General features: G+C 48.8%; 1 long non-coding RNA gene across 11 annotated transcripts in view; it reads right to left on the bottom strand.

The window, feature by feature from the left end:
- Positions 1–48: 48 nt before the first annotated feature.
- The window catches only part of LOC106833576 (uncharacterized), a 34005-nt gene continuing 15905 nt past the window's right edge, over positions 49–18148 (bottom strand). For 5 of the 11 annotated variants that reach the window (XR_011494959.1, XR_011494957.1, XR_011494962.1 and 2 more), the window contains exons 2-3: positions 4387–18148; positions 416–4142 (exon numbers count right to left, since the gene is read on the bottom strand). The exon at positions 4387–18148 is cut by the window's right edge. This is a non-coding gene — a long non-coding RNA (uncharacterized lncRNA). Of the gene's footprint in view, positions 4143–4386 lie in introns of all 11 variants that reach the window. The other 6 variants (XR_011494963.1, XR_011494965.1, XR_011494966.1 and 3 more) reach the window with 6 other exon arrangements.

The following is an 18148-nucleotide window of genomic DNA, read 5'->3' as shown; positions in this document are numbered from 1 at the left end:
GACTGACCAGCTCAAGGTCTTGGAATGAACAAATGGCAGAACTGGCTTGCAGTCAGAGTAGGGCCTTACAGGTGGTATGTTGTCAACAGATACTTACTGAATTGGCTCAACCAATCATATTTTTCTGATATCAAGTTAGGTTAAAGTTGAGCTACAACAGTGAGCAGTTAAAACCAACTATTATAACCACAATAAGAGTCGGTATGCCTAATCAAGTGTAATGGCTCCCAGGGACATCTGTTCCATTAGGTGACTCACTGACCCAGGGAAAGGCCAAGGCCTGTGTGTGTGGACATCTGTCCTCTTTGTTGCCCAGAATCCAAATGTTCTTATTTTGGGGGGAATCCCAAGACAGCTAAGAAATAGGGCTTATATCAGTCAGGATCCAAGCAGGAGACAGAAACCACACAGTAATTTGAACAGTGATTTAATATAAAAATTATTAACTACAACAAGTGATTGAAATAAAAAGGAACTGGTTTGTAAGAAGAATTCTGAAGAAATAGCAGGTATAAGGAGTGGCCACTACCCCAGGGCTGAGCAGATGCCCAAGGAAAAGGCTCCCCACTGAAGGGCTGAAATCCAGGCCTTGTTGGCTAGGACATGGTTCAGGCTTACAGAATAGCAGAGAAATTACTGCAGTGCCACACTGACAGAATTTGCTGGAAATCTGCCCTTTAGGGTAATGGGGAAAGCTGTTCAAGGGGAAGTGTCTCAGCAGAAGGACTCCATTACAAAACTGCCTGAAGGGGTACGCTGCTGGCTCCTGGGTGCTGCTGACTGCTGGGCACTGCAGGAGCCTGGCGCAAGAGAAGCCACCTACACTGCAGAGGCCTGCCAAGTGGGCAAAGCAGGAAAGAAAACGCCTTTCTTCTGCAATGTGTCTCCAGTGCCCTCTACTGACAAAATTTAATATCATGCCTGCTGTCAGAGGAAAGATATTTAAAGGGCTCAGATCCGCTTTTGGAGAGCAGACAATGAAGGCTGAATTTGGAGCTGAGAGGCAATAAATTGATAACTAGCACAACCTGGCTCCAACATCCACAGAAATTCTACAGCTCAGGCACATTTTTCTCAAGGCAGCAAGTGAGTTTTTCCCTGGCTTGAGATAAGTAAAAAATCCATAAAAACTAATCATGGGGGCCAGCCCCAGCAGACTACTGGTTAAGTTTGGTGCACTCAGCTTTGGTGGCCCGGGTTTGGTCCCCAGGCGTGGACCTACACCACTCATGTATAAGTGACCATGCTGTGGTGGCAGCTCACATACAAAATAGAGGAAGATGGGCAACAGATGTTAGCTCAGGGCGAATCTTCCTCAGCAAAAAAACCAAAAACTAGTCATGGTAACTAACTCTATTAGGCAGAAGTCTCAAACTACTGTTGGTCAGCCAAGTAGGTAAAAAAAAAAAAGTACAATGGGCCAGGTTTATGAAAAATCAAATGCCTGGAGAAAAAACCCACCTAAACTTATTTTTTTATTGAACCACAGTGCCAGCACGTAATATACAAAGTTTATAATACTAGATATTTCAAATATAAAATTTTAAAATACATATCAAAAAACAGAAATCTTTAATTATTAAAATTTTATTTCATAATCTGTTACTCCCTTGAATTGGAACCTGAAACCTGACACCTTTTTTTCTGCACCAGGATGTCAATGTCTGGTCTCATATTTCGAGTTGCAATGTGCAGAACTGAATTCAATCTTGTATCCTTTAACTGGGAGCAAAATTTAGTTTTACTCAATTTCATAACAGAAAACAGCTGTTCACAGACACAGGTGCTTCCAAACATGGACAGAATCTTTGCACAGTGGTTTCTATACCTAGGGTAACTCTTGCTGAGGTATTTGTAGAATTCTGGTATTCCAGTGGCATCATACTTAGTTTTCAGTACCGTATTACACTGTAGTTCAATAACTTCCATTTGTAATTCCTCATTAACACTGTCAATGTTAATTGAAAAAGGTGAGCTAAACAATGTGAGTTCATTTTCATAGTGTTTGAAATCAAAGAACCTTTCTTGGAATTCAATCTTCAACTCTACAATTCTGAGGATGTAGATTAAGCCATCACTTTCATTTCTGGAAACTGACATCAGTGTAGGAAAGCGTGCCAGATTATTTACTGCCAAATGAGTTTCCCAAAGACTCAATTTTGCTAGGAAAGAGCAAACTGTACCATACATTTGTGTAACTACTTGTGAATGTCTTTGCAGAGAAATATTCAAAATGTTTAGATGGTTTGTAATGTCGACCAAAAAGGCCAGGTCTCTGAGCCAGTCTTTGCTGGTGAGCTGGGGAAGGGATTTCCCCTTGGATGACATGAACAAATCCATCTCTTTTATCAATTCAAAAAATCTCTTCAGCACCATGCCACGACTAAGCCACCTTACCTTTGTATAGTAAAGGAGATTACCATATCGCGCAGCCAGTTCCTCAAGCAAAGCACCGAACTGTCTGTGGCTGGAGCCACGGGAACGTATCCACTTCACTGTGTTAATCACCACATCCATGACATGTTCTGGTTTTAACTTTTTGGTACAAGACAATTTCCGGTGAACAATGCAGTGAATGGATTTAAGTTCTGCTTCCTTGCAAAACATTCTGACCTTGGACTTAAGTTTTGCAACAAGTCCAGTGTTCTCACAGACCACAGGAGCACCGTCTGTGGTCACACTCACTAATTTTGACCAGTCACCATTAAACTTTTCAAGACTTTTCTCAACATATAAAAATAAGTCATTTTCAGATGTTGGGTCTGTCATGGGTACCACGTCCAAAAGTTCTTCAGTGATGTCAAAATTCTCATCAACACCACAGATAAATATAATTAACTGGCTTGTATTATTTATGTATGTGCTCTCATCAACTGCAATAGAAAATGTCACAAATGACTTCACTTTTTCCCACAACTTGTCCTGTAAGTTCTCAGCCATATCTTTTACTCGCTGAGCAACAGTATTTCCAGTTAGACTTATGTTTGCAAATGCTTGTTTCTGTTCCGAACACATGATTTCAGCTGCACGCAATAGACAGTCTTTGATAAACTCACCATCTGTAAAAGGTTTTGATGCCCCGGCAATTTTTTCACTTATTACATAACTGCATTTCACAGCAGCATCACTTATTTTACTTGCATTCGATCATAAATGCTGGAGAAAGTTTAGTCCTTTTTTTAGTTCCTTAAGTTTTTCATCACGCATCTTTTCTGTATACCAGTCAAAAGTCTTACTATGGTTTGATTCATAATGGTGTCTTAAGTTGTATTCTTTTGACACCGACAAAGTTTGGTTACATATTAAACACATAGGGCTATTCTTTACTTCCACAAAGAAATACGCTCGCTCCCACTTTTCTTGAAACATGCGACGCTCTCAATTCACCTTTCGTTTTCCCACTTTTCATAGAGACATAGGTACAAAAAGAGAGTTCACTTTTCTTTACTATAAGAGAAACATCAGCACAAGCCTGATGCTAAATGGTACCTGACACTGGTTATGAGGCGCAACAGGAAGGAGTGGGGACTGCAGCAAACTGCAGAACTGTCCAAAGGCGGCTGGCACTAGTCAGCTATTGGTATGTGGGACCACAGGCCCATTGTCGCCAGATCTTCCCAATTTTGGAAGCAAAGCCAGCCATGAATTTTAACACAAAAATCAGCTGACTTTTAGATATTGTGAATTAAAACAAAAAATGTTAGACATCGTGCAGGGCAATCAAAATAAGTCATGAATAGTCCCTGGGCACCAGTTTGGGGCCTCTGTATCCTCACTCACCTCCTAGCATAGGGCCAACCACTTCCACGGTCGTCAGGGCTTCTACCCCACACTGACCCAGGGCGGCTTCATCCCGTAGGGGAGAACCCGCCGGAAGCACCACCTTATCTTCAGGGGTGAGGCCCTCCAAGGAGGCTACATAGGCTTAAGGAAGAAAGGAAGAGTCAAGAATGTTCTCCGAGGAAGCCAGAGGAGGACAGGCAAAGGGCCGTGGGTTACGGACCCTCAGGGATACACTCTTATCTTCACCTTGATCTGGGCAACTGTCTCCAGGCTGGTCACTTCAAGAGTGTGCAGCTCCCGGGCGCGGACAAACAGCTGCATGTTGGCGACTTGAGGACGGAGAAGAGTGAGGTCAGCAGCTGGGGGAGACAGGAGGAGGGGCGTGGGAGTCCAGGACAGTTCTTGGGGCCGAAGGGCGCTTGTGGACGGGACAGCATCCTACGGGACCCGCGGGGTAGAGAGGACCAGAGCGCGCAGGAGGGACACGCGCGGGGCCGGCCGGGCCTCCCGCCGGCCCGGGGTCCGGCCCTGCTTCTCCGTTCTCCCGAGCCCCGTTGGCTCCAGTCCCTCAGGTGTCACCTTTCAGTTCTACGGGGATCTTACCTGGGACTCTGCCTCGCGCCGCCGTAACCATGGAAACCGAATCCCGAGGGTACACAGTGAGGGCGACACCGGCCACTAGGGGCGCATTGCGTCACTGCCCCGCGCCGCCTCACGCCCTCCTCCAAGGCCACGCCCCCGTCCTCCTCGCCACGCCCCTCCGCGGTCTGCGCAGGCGCAGGAGCTGTCCAGGGCGCGCCGAGCCTCTCAGAGGGGCGGGTTGAGATAGTGACGTCTGCGCTCCGGTCGGTCCCGCAGAGGTGGAAAGCGGGCTCCCTGCCGGCCTGGCACGCGGCAGAGGATGCGAGCCGCTTCGCCTAGCGCTCGGACGGAAGCCTAGCTATTTGTCGGGACCTTGGAGCAGAGTGCTCCGCTGGAACCTCGGTTTTCTCATTCGAGGTGGACATCTCTGTTTAAGCACAGAGTTAGGGTGCAGAGCGAGCGAGCGGGCTGGCGACGGGTGCGCGAGGCAGACGGTCCCGCGGCGGGGCTTCAGGTGCGGCCAGGATGTAGAGGGCGCAACCCGGGAGCGGGCGGCCCGGGACGTCCCAGGTGGCTCCAGCTACAGCGGGGGAGATGAGACTGACCAGGATCAGTGCGTCCCAGAGCCTCGGACCCCCAACCCGTCCCGCTTTGCCTCTCCCATTGTAGCCATCAGGCCTAGTCCAGCGATGGGTGGGGTGGGGGTGGGGGGGTTGTTGGAAAGAGAAATACTCGAAGAGGATCCTTAAGACAAAATCTAGGTCTGAAACCCAACTCAGAATTTACTCTCTCCCGGCCTAACTCTTCTCTTCTGTGAAGCTGGGTAGAAATAATTACTGTCTTGTAAGATTGAAAGAAATACATATGACTCCCACTTAGCATAAAACCAAAACTGGGGAAAGCTGGGAAAAAGCCTGTCCCAGAAAGATAGACTTTTAAATATTGAAAACCTTAGATCTTGGCCTGGTGTGATGGTTCAGACTTTGGAGCCAGACTGAGTTCAAATCCCAACTCCATGACATACAATCTGTATGACCTTGGGCAAGTCACGTCATCTTGGTACCTCAGGTTTCTTATCTGAGAATGGAAATAATAGAACCTACTCATTGTTGTGAGAATTAAGTAAGTTAATATATTTATAAAGAATTTAGAACAATGTCTGGCACAGAGTAAGCGAAACATAAATTACTGTTAATAAGTAAATAAAATGGAAATATGTTGAGTTAGACTTGTGATCCAGACATTTTTTCAGAATTCTTCAAATGCATCTCCTCACTTGAGCCCCGCAGATGCTCTGGAGAAGCAGGCTCATCAGAGCCCAGCCCTTTTCCAGCCTCGTGTCCCACCAGTCTCCCGGGCTCCTGATGAACTGAACTCAATGCTTTTCTAGCTCCAGGCCTTTGCTGCTGCTTTGCTCCCCACCTGGCATGCTCTCCTTTCACCTGTTGAGTTTCTGCCCATCCCTGGAGGCCAGCGGCTGAGAGGAAGATGGTTGTTTCTTTGCTTCAGACACAGACCCGGGGGCTGCCTAATCACCCTACCATGGTGGAGCCTGTGGTTGAGTGCTGTCTGTGGAGCTCCTGCTGCTCCCAGAAGCATCCCAAAGCCCCCAAACACACACAATGTCTCATCTTGAATGCCTGGCACCTCCACCTCATGTGAGCCCAGGACATGAGGTAGCTTGCAGGTTGGGGGACCTCTAAGGGTACTGTGAGGGCAGCAGTATCCATCACCTTGGCCCTTGGAATTTGTAGAAGAGCCCTACCCCCACACTCCATGGACTCCTGCCTTAACCTGTGGTCTGCCTGGTGGAAACAGGACCTGTGGTAAGATCCCCCAGGGCTGGCATCTACCTCAGGCTTGTGGTAGGGCCCAGAAGTAGAGTCCTCTGTTTCCTTGGTACCCACCCGCACAACTAGGGCAGGGCCTTCCCAGATGGGAGAAAGGGAAGCGCAGAGAGGACCAAGGGCATGGATGCCCGCAGCAGGCCTGTGTTGCTGCCGTAGCCTCCCTCTCCCATCCCTTCTTGTGGTTTCTAATTCAAGGACGTGTGGCATGCTGAGAAGAACACAGGCATGGAAGTCAGTGAACCTGGGTTTGATTTTGGCCCTGCCACTTAACTGCTAGTGTGACCTCGAGTTAGTCACTTAGCCTCTCCCAACCTCAGTTTCAGCAACATAGAGCTAACGCTGCACCTGACCTCAGAGGGCTGTTGGGAGGATAAAATGAAGATCGACGTAAGTCACTTAGAATGCTGTTCCTTTGTTCAGAGATCTATGTGGGACTTCCTGGCCTAAAGAAGGGAGAGGTCATTCTCAGAGGGCCACCTAAAGACCCACAGCAGCTGTGGCCCTGCTTTCTTTCTTCATACATTCATTTCTTCCTTCATTCCATAGATGCCTATTGAGCACCTACTCAGTGCTGGGCCCTGTGCTGGACATTGGGGTCCCAGGGTGAACTATCTTGTCTTGGCTCTAAACTTAGGGAGACGGGAGGCCCTTGACCTGGAATCTGAAGGTGGCTTGGCCAACTAGTGCCCTGCCCCTCTGCAGACTCTTCGAGGGGACAGGTCCTCAGCTCTGGGGGGATGAGGCCTAGGGAGAATTGCCTTGTCATCTCTACCCTTCTCAGACCCCCCATTCCCACCCAACCTGCCCCACTTTATGAGATGCTTCCAGGTGCCCAACATCACCCACCGTATCTACAAGGACCACCCACAGCAAGCTCCAGGTGAGAAGAGAGGGAGACGTCTGGCTAGTGGGTGAGCTGTTCCCTCTGGGAGGCGGGCTGTTAAAGGAAGAGATGATTGCAGTGATGGGAGGGGCCCCTGGGGAATCATGGGGTCAGGCTGGAGCCCAGCAGCCCTGTTCCAAGGTGCTGAAGCATCAGCATGATGGCCAAGGAAGTGGATTGTGACCCTCTGACCTCTTTCTGGGGGGGTGGGAGGGATGGGGAGGCTGGCCCAAGCTGGGAGAGGAGCAGAGAATGTCAGAGACTGAAGGAGGAGGCAGCCGCTGTGAGCTTGCGTGGGAGCTTAAGATCACAGCACACTGCTCCTGCTGGGTCCCAAGCCGTGGGGCCGGGCGGGGGACGGGGGTCTCCTTGGATCCCCCTCCAGGTCCCAGGTGCCTGGAGTACAGGCTCAGACCGCAGTGCCCACCCTGGCCCCTCCTGCCACCCACCATCATTTGCATTTCCTGCACCAGGGCCTGTTTTTGGTCCTTCTCTTCCTGCTCCCCCAGGGCCACTCTGGCCCTACTAGCCTCTAGCCAGACCACTTCCCCTTTGACCTCATCCACCCGGTCCTCCCTGGAAGAGCCATCCTGGTCCTCGGAGGCAGAGATGAGGGTGGTGGTGAGTTGATCCTGGGAGCCCGGGATGGAGAGGCCAGGTGGGGAGCACACCCTGAGGAGTGTGGCCACTCCAGGGCCCCTCAGCCTTGGGGTTCGGAGGTCCCAGGCTCTCCTCCTCCCCTTCCCACAGGAGTGGGCAGATGGTGCTAATTCACCTGCTACATGTGGCCCAGGGGACGGGCAGCTCCTGAGAGGACCCGCAGGACCCTGCCCTCTTGTCTTGGCCCCACTGCCCCACGGGGGTGAGCAGGAGTGCTCCTGGGAGAGGGCCCCAGGCACCCCACCCTGACACCTCTCTCCTGGGGGACCAGGAAGCCCCTGATGGGGGGGTGGGCAAGGGCCTGGAGCGGAAGCAGGAAAGAAGCAGGGACGCCACGGGGACTTGAACCCCGGCCCAGCAGTGCTGGGTGTGCCGCCACCAGCGCCTTTTGCTTTTTCCTGCTCCTTTTCTCACAGACTCAAAGGTGAAAAGCAAAACCTGGATGCGGCCATGAGCCGCATCCAGTAAAAGAAACACCTGCGGCGGCTCCGCACCTCCCTCCCTCCCAGGCTCAGCCTCCCCACCCTGACGCCCTTTCACAGTGCAGCCGGGGGGGGGGAGGGGGGGGGGGACGACGACACGTGTCCCCTCGGCTCCGTGTCCACGTGTTTCCCGCTGTGCGGGCTGCACGTCCCACTGCAGGAGCGCGTGAAGTCAGACAGGCAAACTGAACCAGTTACAATCCTGCTTGTTCTAGGACGGCGTCAGCAGTGACAAGCCTGTGTGTGTGTATACAAGGTTCCAGAAAGATTCTAAGAAACCGGAGAGGCTCCCTCTGTGTAGTAGGGCTGGGCTGGGTGAGGGGAGAGGATTTTACTTTCATTTTATACCTTCTCCGTGGCTTGAATTTTTAACGCTATGCAGATTACTTTTATAATTAAAGGCAAAAATCTTAAGTTTTTCATCAGAACAGGAAATCTAAGAACTAGGGGGAACTCTGAGCACTCTGGCCTCGCTCACAGGCCAATGGCCCTCCAGGTCTGCTGTGCCCCGGCCGCACGGGCTCACAGATGCGCCCCCGGCCTCACCTGCGGTCCTCGGGTCTCTCCGCCATCGGCAGCTGTGGAATCTTCCTGGGAACTGGAAGTCGGCAGCACCGTGCCCCCACCAGCCTCTCTCCTCACACGAACTCTCACCCCAGAGTCTGAGTTCCAGGGAGGACAAATCTAAATCACCAGAGCCCCAGGGGTACACGAAGCCCACCCTGGACCCTTGGCCACCCTCCCAGCCCGCTGCCTGTAGCACCCACTGTTCTCAGACCACGCTCTGCCCTCCCTGGGCTGGCAGCGGGTCAAGTGGGAGCGCCCCCCACAAGCTCTACGGTCATCATCCAGGAGTCCTGTCCCGGCCTCTCATGGGGAGAGGGCCCCTGGACCCCCCCCCGTCAGCCTGAGGAGCTGAGAAGCCCCTTTCCAGCAAGGTCCAGATGAGAAGCTGAGGTTCAGAGAAGGCTGAAACCTGCTCAGGGTCACAGAGCATCAGGTCAGGCTGAGAACAGGGTCCTCTACTCATTCCGAGGAATGTGAGCAGAGCCTGCCTCACTTCACACACACCCGCCACGGTCTGGGGACCACCGGGGTGGCTCAGAGCCTCCATCTCCCTCACACCCCTGTCCCTCCTCCTAGCCCATCTCCTCACAGCCTCCCTTCAGCTTCAGCCCCCAGACACACCACAACGAGCAGGCACTTACTGAGTGTAGCAGGAGAGAGGAAACGTGCGCGGCCTTCTAGTCCCAACCTGACGACAAAGCAACAAAGCTCTGGCCTTAAAAGGCTGAGAAATGGGGGGAGTCAAAACATCCTGTGTGAGATGAGCAAAGAATTAACATGTCAGTGACGAGACCCTCACGGTCCGTACCATGGGGAACCCAGAGGGTGACCTGCACAGGGAAACGTGCCACCGGCTAAAAGGGTGAACATTAAAATGGCTTCAAGGACCCACTACACACACAGTCACTGAGCAAAGACTTAAAAATTGTGTCGGCAGGGCGGTGGGGAAGACAGGAAGGTGTAACCGGCCACTCAGAACCACGTGGAGGGCACAGGGCGGGGAGCAGGGAGAACCAGGCCAGTGGGGAACGTGAACCCAAAGCAGCCTGAGGGTTAAAAGGGGATTTGTCCAAAGACATTTGTGACAGCGGGATTTCTTATCACAAAATGCTGGAACCGGCCCCCAGGGCCCACAAGTGACAGGCTCACACCCTGGAATGGCCCAGAGGGCCTCAATCACAACGGGTGGGTTCTTTCAGCATGGGTAACTATGCCCACAACATGACCCGAAACTGGAAAAGCAAAATAATGCCAATCACAATGGGTAAAATACACACACGTATATGGGCAGAAAGCAGAAGACATGTAAAAATAATTCCAATGTTCAAAAATTGAAAATAACCCCCTGACAGGTACTTCAGTCAAATGCAAACAAGAGGGCCAGGTTGTGGGGTGGGGGCGCAGGGGGTGCAGGGGCAGGTGGGCCCTGTGGCCCTGAGTGGATTAACAACACTGGCAAGGCGTCCCGGGGGAAGGGGAGAGGACCAGAGGTGGTGCTGAGGACAGACGCACACAAGCATACAGTGGATTTGGACTGGACCCAAAACCACCCAGAGAGGCTGGTCCAGAACGCGGAACATGACAGAAATACCTTCTCACCTGCCACGGGACATTTATAAAAGTAATCATACCTCAAGCAATGAAGAAAGGGAGTCACAGATTCAAAAAGGCAGAAACTCTGCAGGTCACGTCCTCAGGTAATCATTCATTAAACTAGAAATTGACTGCAATAGTTAAAACAAAAATTTCTGAACACTTGGAAATTTTAAAGCATACTCTTAAATAACTATGGCAAAATTATATATCTGAACTGAAACTACAAAGCACATAGAAAATAAGGACAAACCCTTCCCAAATACAGATGGGCCTTCAGAGGTCCCATTCTGAATCCTCACACAGGGCCCCGCCAGCCTCAGCGTGCACTCCCCCTGGCTCCAGCCAGTCCCTTTCACAGCTCAGAGGCTTGGCTCACACCGTTCACTCAGCTGGGAATGCTCTTCCTTACAGTTTTTCCTGCCCTTCAAGTGAGAGCCCAAAGGTCCCCTCCCTCCCTGGGGTTGGGGGTTTCTGTTGTCACTCTCAGGCTGCTCTACACTCCTTTGTGGCTGTTACAGCAACTGCATTAACTCATGATTTGTATAATCACCACCTGAGGCCTGTCCCCCGTGAGAAGGGCACCATGAAGGCAGGACAGGTCATCTTGTCTGCCTGTGACCGTGGGGAGCAGCTCAGTGTCTGGGCGCGGAGGATGCTGCTGGAGGGACCATGAGAAATCAGAACTCCGTGGGACGAGGCAACAGCAGTTCACTGCTTCACTTTGTTGAACTCCTGCTGGGCCTTGGCGCCAGCAGGAACGCCCACACCCTCCTGGGTGGCCCCACACCTCAACACGGAGGACCCTGTCCATGTCACAGCAGTGACGGCACAGCAGGGCTGGAGGGGGCTGTCACCCACAGCCTCTGTCACCACACTTCGCCTCTCCTTTCTACCATTCAAAGTAGGCGCGTCTGAACATGAATGAAGCATGCACTGCAGGACTCCAGAAAAGGGGCCACAAAACAAAATCCCAGGAAAGCAGAGGGAAGAATTAATGAAATAAAGGTAGAAGTCAATGGATTACAAAATGAAAGCGGGAGCATGGCTTATTTTATCTAAAGCTGCTTCTTTGAAAAGCCCTATAAAATAGATTTCTTGGAAGTCTATGCAAGAGAAACTAGGAATAAGAACAAAGTGAAAAAACTATTCATAAAGAGGATATGAAAATGTAAATAGATATTCTACACTAATAAACATGAAAAGGCAATTTTCTTAGAAAACATCACTTCGAAGAATGGACTTACGATGAAATAGATATTGACCAGCCCAGTGACTCAGGAAGAAATTGACAAAGTTTTCAAAGCAGCCCTGAACCTCCAGAAAGCAGGGGCGGCCCCGGGCGGTGTTACAGAACACTCCAGGCTGTGCGATCCCTGCAGAGTCGCCTGGGCACCTGCCTGCGGTGTTTCTGTCACCACAGGGACAGGAGAGAGCGCGCCCCTCACTCACTGGGCGCCTGCACCGTGCCACCTCGCTGCAGCGTCACACAAACCAAGGGAAAACTGGCTTCAAGAATTTAAGAAACTTGGCCCAAATCACATGCTGTTAAGTGGAAAAGCAGGGAATAGAGACCAAGTTGTCAAAGCTGTCCTCTTAGCCACTGCTCTTGACTGTGTCTCTGCCTTTCCTGATAATGTGACACCAAACCTGCCTGACGAGACCCTGAAGTCAGAGTGGGCCTTCTCATTCATTTCTGTGTCACCAAAGTTCCAGGCCCGGGAGCGGTTTGTCTCAGAAATCACAGGAGGGCTTAATATCCCATTAATATGGTTAATCGTCAGAAGATGAAAGGGAAAAACCTGATGCTTATCCCAAAAGATGAAGGAAGGACATTTTAATACATCCAGTATCTATTACTGACTTAAAAACAAAACCGCTTCCGAGCCATCGAACACACAACGGTCGCAGTGCACCCAGCAGGGGAGCCGCTGACCTCGCACTGCCGACCCCGGGCAGCGCTTCTCCTTTCAGCTTCACCCTCTTCGCTGCCTCCAGGCGCCTGTGGCCTCATAGGGGACACCCTCCACACCTTAGTCATTCACATGACACCTTCAGATTTTTATGCCACATCTGAGTACAGTCAGTCCTATACTTTTTTCCTTAAATCAATTCATTTTTAAAATATAAATTTATTTTATGTCAAAAGACACTATCAAGAAAGTGGAATCAACAACCTACAGAATGGGAGAAGATATTTGCAGACCATATGTCTGATAAGTGTCTAGTATCCAGAGTAAAGAACTCTTACAACTCAACAATGAGAAGACAAACACCCAGTTAAAAAGTGAGCAAGGCATCAGTATGGACACTTGTCCAAAGACAGACAGACACACGGCCAACAAGTACATGAAACGATGCCTGACGTCACTGGTCATCAGAGAAATGCAAATCAAAATTCTGAGGGGCCGCCTCCCACCCATGAGCATGGCTATAACCAAAAGGCCAGACATAAACAAGTGTTAGGAGGATTGTAGAGAAACCGGACCCCTCATAAACTGCTGGTGGGAATGTAACATCGTGCAGCCACTTTGGAAAACAGTTTGGTGGTTCCTCAAAAAGTTAAACCCAGAGTATTATATGACCCAGCAATTCCACTGCTAAGTATATACTAAAGAGAATTGAATACTTATGTTCACACAAAAACTTGTACACAAATGTTCATAGCAGCCTTACTCATGATGGCCAAAAAAGTGGAAACAACTCAAATATCCAACTGATGAATGGATAAACAAAATGTGGTTTACATACGATGAAATATTATTCAGCCATAAAAAGAAATGAAGTATTGTTACACACCACAACAAGGTAGAACCTTGAAACCATTATGCTGTGTGAAATAACATGGACACAAAAGGATACACACTGTCTGATTCCACTTAGAGGAAGTACCAAGAACAGGCAAATTCAGAGAGAGAAAGTATAACAAAGGGGACTGGGGACGGAGGGGGGATGGGAGGCTATCGTTCTATGGGGAGTGAACTTGTTTGGGACGATGAAAACATTCTGGAAATGAACAACGGTGACGGTTGCACAACACTGTGAACAGCCTAATCCCACCGATTTGGACACTTCAAAAGTGTGAATTTTATGGTATTGTGAATGCTATTTCAATTAAAAACAGAAAAAAGAAATTTACTTTAAAAGGAAACTTTATAATTACCACCACGAATGGGAAACCAGACATTTTCAAATACCTGTTACAATAAATAAATATTAAAATTTAAAATGTCCATTGGAAGATCACCCAACTGGTCTTGAGGACCACCAGCAGGACAGTCACCCCTTGGGTGACTTGATGCGGGCTGCTAGGGGTTATGCGCCCTTCCCGGGGCCCAGCCCGCCCCTCCTCCTCCACTGTGATGGACCCCACTAGAGGCTCAGGTGGGAACAAGACCACAGTGCTCACAGCTTATTAGTAATTACAGCCAATCCCAACACGGCAGGAGGGAGACGCATGAAAAGTGGAACGCATCACAGGGACAATGTCATCATTACAGATGACTGTCACTTTCTTGGAAACCCTAAGAGAACAGTGCTCGCTCGCTGTCAGGAGAGCACCAAGCACTATGCTCATGGTATTTCATTAACCCTCACCCTGCTTCTTAGTAGATAATATGATTATCCCCTCTATCAGATGGGGAAACTGAAGCAGAGAGATGGTCACACAGATAACAAGTAAGAGGCGGGTCCAGCATGAGAGCAGGGTCATCTGACTGGAAAGCCTACACTTTTAGCCGAGATGCTGTATTGCCAGAATATATACATATATATATACAGAATATAACATTTCCAGGAACAAACTTCATAAATGTGCGTAACTGGCATAAGAGAGGTCTAAAATGCCTGAGGGACATGGAAATCATCCTACCCTGAATGAACAGGGAGGCCAGTTCCTAAATAGAAAGTCTTAGTAGTGTGATATATTTATAAAAGAAATACAATTCCAATAAAAATCTGAATACTTTAAAAAAGGATAACAGGGACCTCTATTACCATATAGTCAAATCAGATATTATAAGGCTAAAATAATAAAAACATTGGGTTAACTATGAGGAAAGACAGATCAGTGGAATACACTTGAAATTTCAGAAACAGACTCAATTATATTAAAGTATTTAATTAACAATAATTAACAAGTGGTATTTCTAATCAGTAGAAAAAACAGAATTATTCAGCAAACGGTGTTGGGGAAATTGACTAGCCATTTTGAAAGAACTAAATTAGATTCTTATCTCATCTGTAACCAAAACAACTTCTAGATCAATGAAAGAGTTAAATGTCAAAAACAAAACCACAAAGGAACCAGTGGAAAACACAGCATAACACCAAAGGACGAAAGCATGATAATAAAAATCGACTTGACTACAAAATGAAAAACTGTCTGCAAGATCCCGCATGTAAATTAAAAAGGCCAACTACAGACTTGAAAAACATTCTATGACGTATGAGGGTAAGCGTCCTCAATGTGAGGAGTTCGCACAAGCACAGAGCAGATGCAGAGATCAGCCACAAACACAAACAGTGCTCATTCAGCCTCACAGAAGCAGAAGGTACAAGCTAAACCATGGAGACACTGTTTTTTGCCTTCCAATCAGTCAACATAAAAACAAAAAGAGCCAGGAAAAGGATGGGAGAGCCGCTGATGTTGCTGGCTGGCAAAGGTTGAGCTGTGCCCCACTTTAAGGAGGACACTTGGCAACCTGAGTCGAACCTTCACACTGGTCACACTCTGTGAGCCAGTAATATCACTGCCAAGAAATTCCCTTGAGGAAATAATCATATTTGTGCACAACAATGTCTTAGGAAACAGAAAAGCATCCTACTATATTTCAATAGTAAGTCAGAAAAAATCAGCAGAAAGCAGAAGAGTTTGATTGAAAAACAAGCCCGCACACATTACTTCCGAAGAGATGCAGGCCACCTCCGACCTAGGGGTGCAGCTGGAGCAAAGGCTTGGTTGTCTCGCTTCCAGGCACCCTCAGTTCGGCCTCTACTACAACACACACGAGCCCGGTAAAGGACGGGTAGGCTGACCACAAGAAAGTGACAGGAGCCTCTTAACTAGAATGGCTGGGCCGGTGAGGACAGTCAGTGAGGGGACAAATGGACTCCGCCTCAGCAGCCCCGAAAGGAACCACTTTGTGCCACACAGGACAACCTGTTCATGACAGTGGCCTTGGGTCACTGAAGAAATGGCAAATTCTGGTCTGCGTAATCTCTTTGATAAGGCAGGGAAGCATTGGACCCATTTTGTAAACACTTCCAGTTGGCTGTGGACAGGAGAAAAAGGCCGTTCAGGGGTCGAGCGCGGGGTCAGGTGCTGGCCACCAGAACAGGATTCCATATAGACATCATGGGTACACAACCTCCCAGTGACAGGAGCCAGCACACAGGGGCAGAGGTAGAGAAGGAAACCCTCCCGGCCTCCACGTAGAACAGGCCCAATTCACTCCCTAAGCTGAGTTTGCACAAACGCACAGGCGTTTTCAGCAGGCCAGTGTGTTCAGGAGCATTGCATCTGCAAGTCCACTGAGTTGGACACTGTCAGTTTGACAGTAGCTAGTAATCATTAGGCACAGCAAAAAACACAAGGTGCTCTGTGACAGGGGTGGTCATTAAGATGGGCATGGGGGCTGCCAGGGGACAGGGTAGGACACCCGGACACCAGGGCAGACAGACCAAGACCAGCATCACTGATCACAGCTTTCCACGTACTACAGAGCCCCACTAAGCACACCTGAGCAATGAAAAGACACATCTTATTCTCGCCCAGGAAGACAACAGCATGAAGACATTGCAGGGAAGGAAAAGTAAACGTGGAAGAATAGCCAGGAAAATTCAGGAAGAGTGAAGTAATGAGGTAGGGCTGTCCTTACCATGTATTGAGTAGAGAACTACGATATTTAAAGTTGGAACCAGCACATGAATTGACAGATCAATGGTGAACAGACGTACTCATCAGTAAATTATGTAGGGACAATGGCTAACTATTCCTAAAACACTCATTACACCAAAGTGCAGATAGATCCAAGAGTCAAATAGAAAATAAAAATAAAATCTTAAAAGAACTGGGACAAAACGTGGAGTTTAACAAAAAAAATAACCTTGAGCTGGATTAGCCTTTCTAAACTACTCATAAAATCCAAAAGCCATAAAAGGAAACACTGATAAATGAATATGTATATATTTAAAACTCTAAACAGTAAGGTTTTAGCATAAAATTTAAAAGATCAAACGACAAATGGGGAAGTATTTTCAACACAAATGACAAAGGGTTAATTTCTTTAATATATAAAGATCTGAAAAATCAGTAAGTACACAGCCTAGTAGAAATACACATCAAAACAACCATGAAATGCTATTTTTACTTCTCATATTTATAAATCACCAAGTTCAAGAACACAATGTCGGTAAAGGTGTAGGGAATGTCAATTGGAACAAATTCCCTAAGGATATGTAAGCTGGCGGCGTCCCTCATATTTAGAAAGGTACATGGACTGGGACCCAGAATTCCCCTGAAAGGAAACTTTCCCACACAGTCAGAGTTGCCCTTATACATAAAAACACATGTAGACAGGTACCCAGAATAGCCTTATACACAATAAAAATGGCTGGAAACAACCCAAATGCTCCCTGAAAGAGGAATGGATGATGCAACATGGACTGCCATACAGCACTGAAAAACCCAATGCAGACCATAAATACAGATCGCAGTGAGCTCCTAGACATACCGTTAACTGCACAACCCAAAGTGCAAGCCAGGGTATGCAGTATACCAGGACCACTGTAGCGAAATATGGACACAGAACTCTCTAGAAAGAAACCAGCAACTGGCCACAACAGTTGCCTCTGTGGGAAGGGAAGCGGGGAGTAGAGAGAAACCGCACCATATCTCCGACAGCGTTTGAACTGTCACCACGCGCAGGGATCACCTGGAACATTTCACACCCCTCAGTTAAATAAATTGGAAGAAAACTCACAGAGCCTTTACCCTTGGGGTCAGCAGGGGCAGAGGCAGGGCCTTGCTTTGACACACAGTTGGTGGGTCACACAGTTGTCACATCAACAGAAGAGTAAGAGGGACAGTGCACAGATCACCCCAGAGGCTGCGAGGGGAGAGAACCAGGCCGCTGGGGCAGATCCTGGGCCCTGCAGTTCCCCACAGAAAGCTCCCTGGGACCCTGTAAGAGCCAGAGTGGGGTCCATACCGTGTTCCTGGCACTTGGTGGCCTCTTAAAGGAGAGAGGTAGCATGTACGTAAACCAGAAAGCAGCCAAAGCTGTGCTGTGCGGCAGGGCAGGAGGGGACTTCCTGTTCCACTGAGGCCTAGAAACGCCTGCAGACGATGCCAGGGGAGAAGATTTCAACAGCCCCAACAAGCAAGCTGTCATTGAACAATGGTTTTTGCAAATACCACAACTGCCTTCCTAGAACAGTTTGTTTTTCAAGCTGCTTAGGGGAAAGACCACCAGGAAGTGGACTCTGAGGCTTGTTGGGTCCATTCTGGTTTGGGGTTAAAATAAGTCTGGCACCATCCTATGCTAAATTCTTGTACAGACGAGCAGTTTTAGCAACTGAATAATTTTACCTGAATTCCACGGCACATTAGGAGAATGCCGGCAGTCATCGACTTTGGCAGCAGAAACTCTCAACTCACCTCAGAAGACCAAGCACCTCAGACCCAGACAGCACGAGGGAGGGAGCGCTGATGGGCTGTGCCAGAGCGGGTGTGAACCCTGGAGCTT

This window comes from Equus asinus, chromosome 17 (assembly GCF_041296235.1).
Source record: "Equus asinus isolate D_3611 breed Donkey chromosome 17, EquAss-T2T_v2, whole genome shotgun sequence".
In the NCBI taxonomy this organism is placed as follows: Eukaryota; Metazoa; Chordata; class Mammalia; order Perissodactyla; family Equidae; genus Equus; species Equus asinus.
Note: the sequence above shows the minus strand (reverse complement) of the source record. Positions and strands in the feature narration are given on the sequence as shown.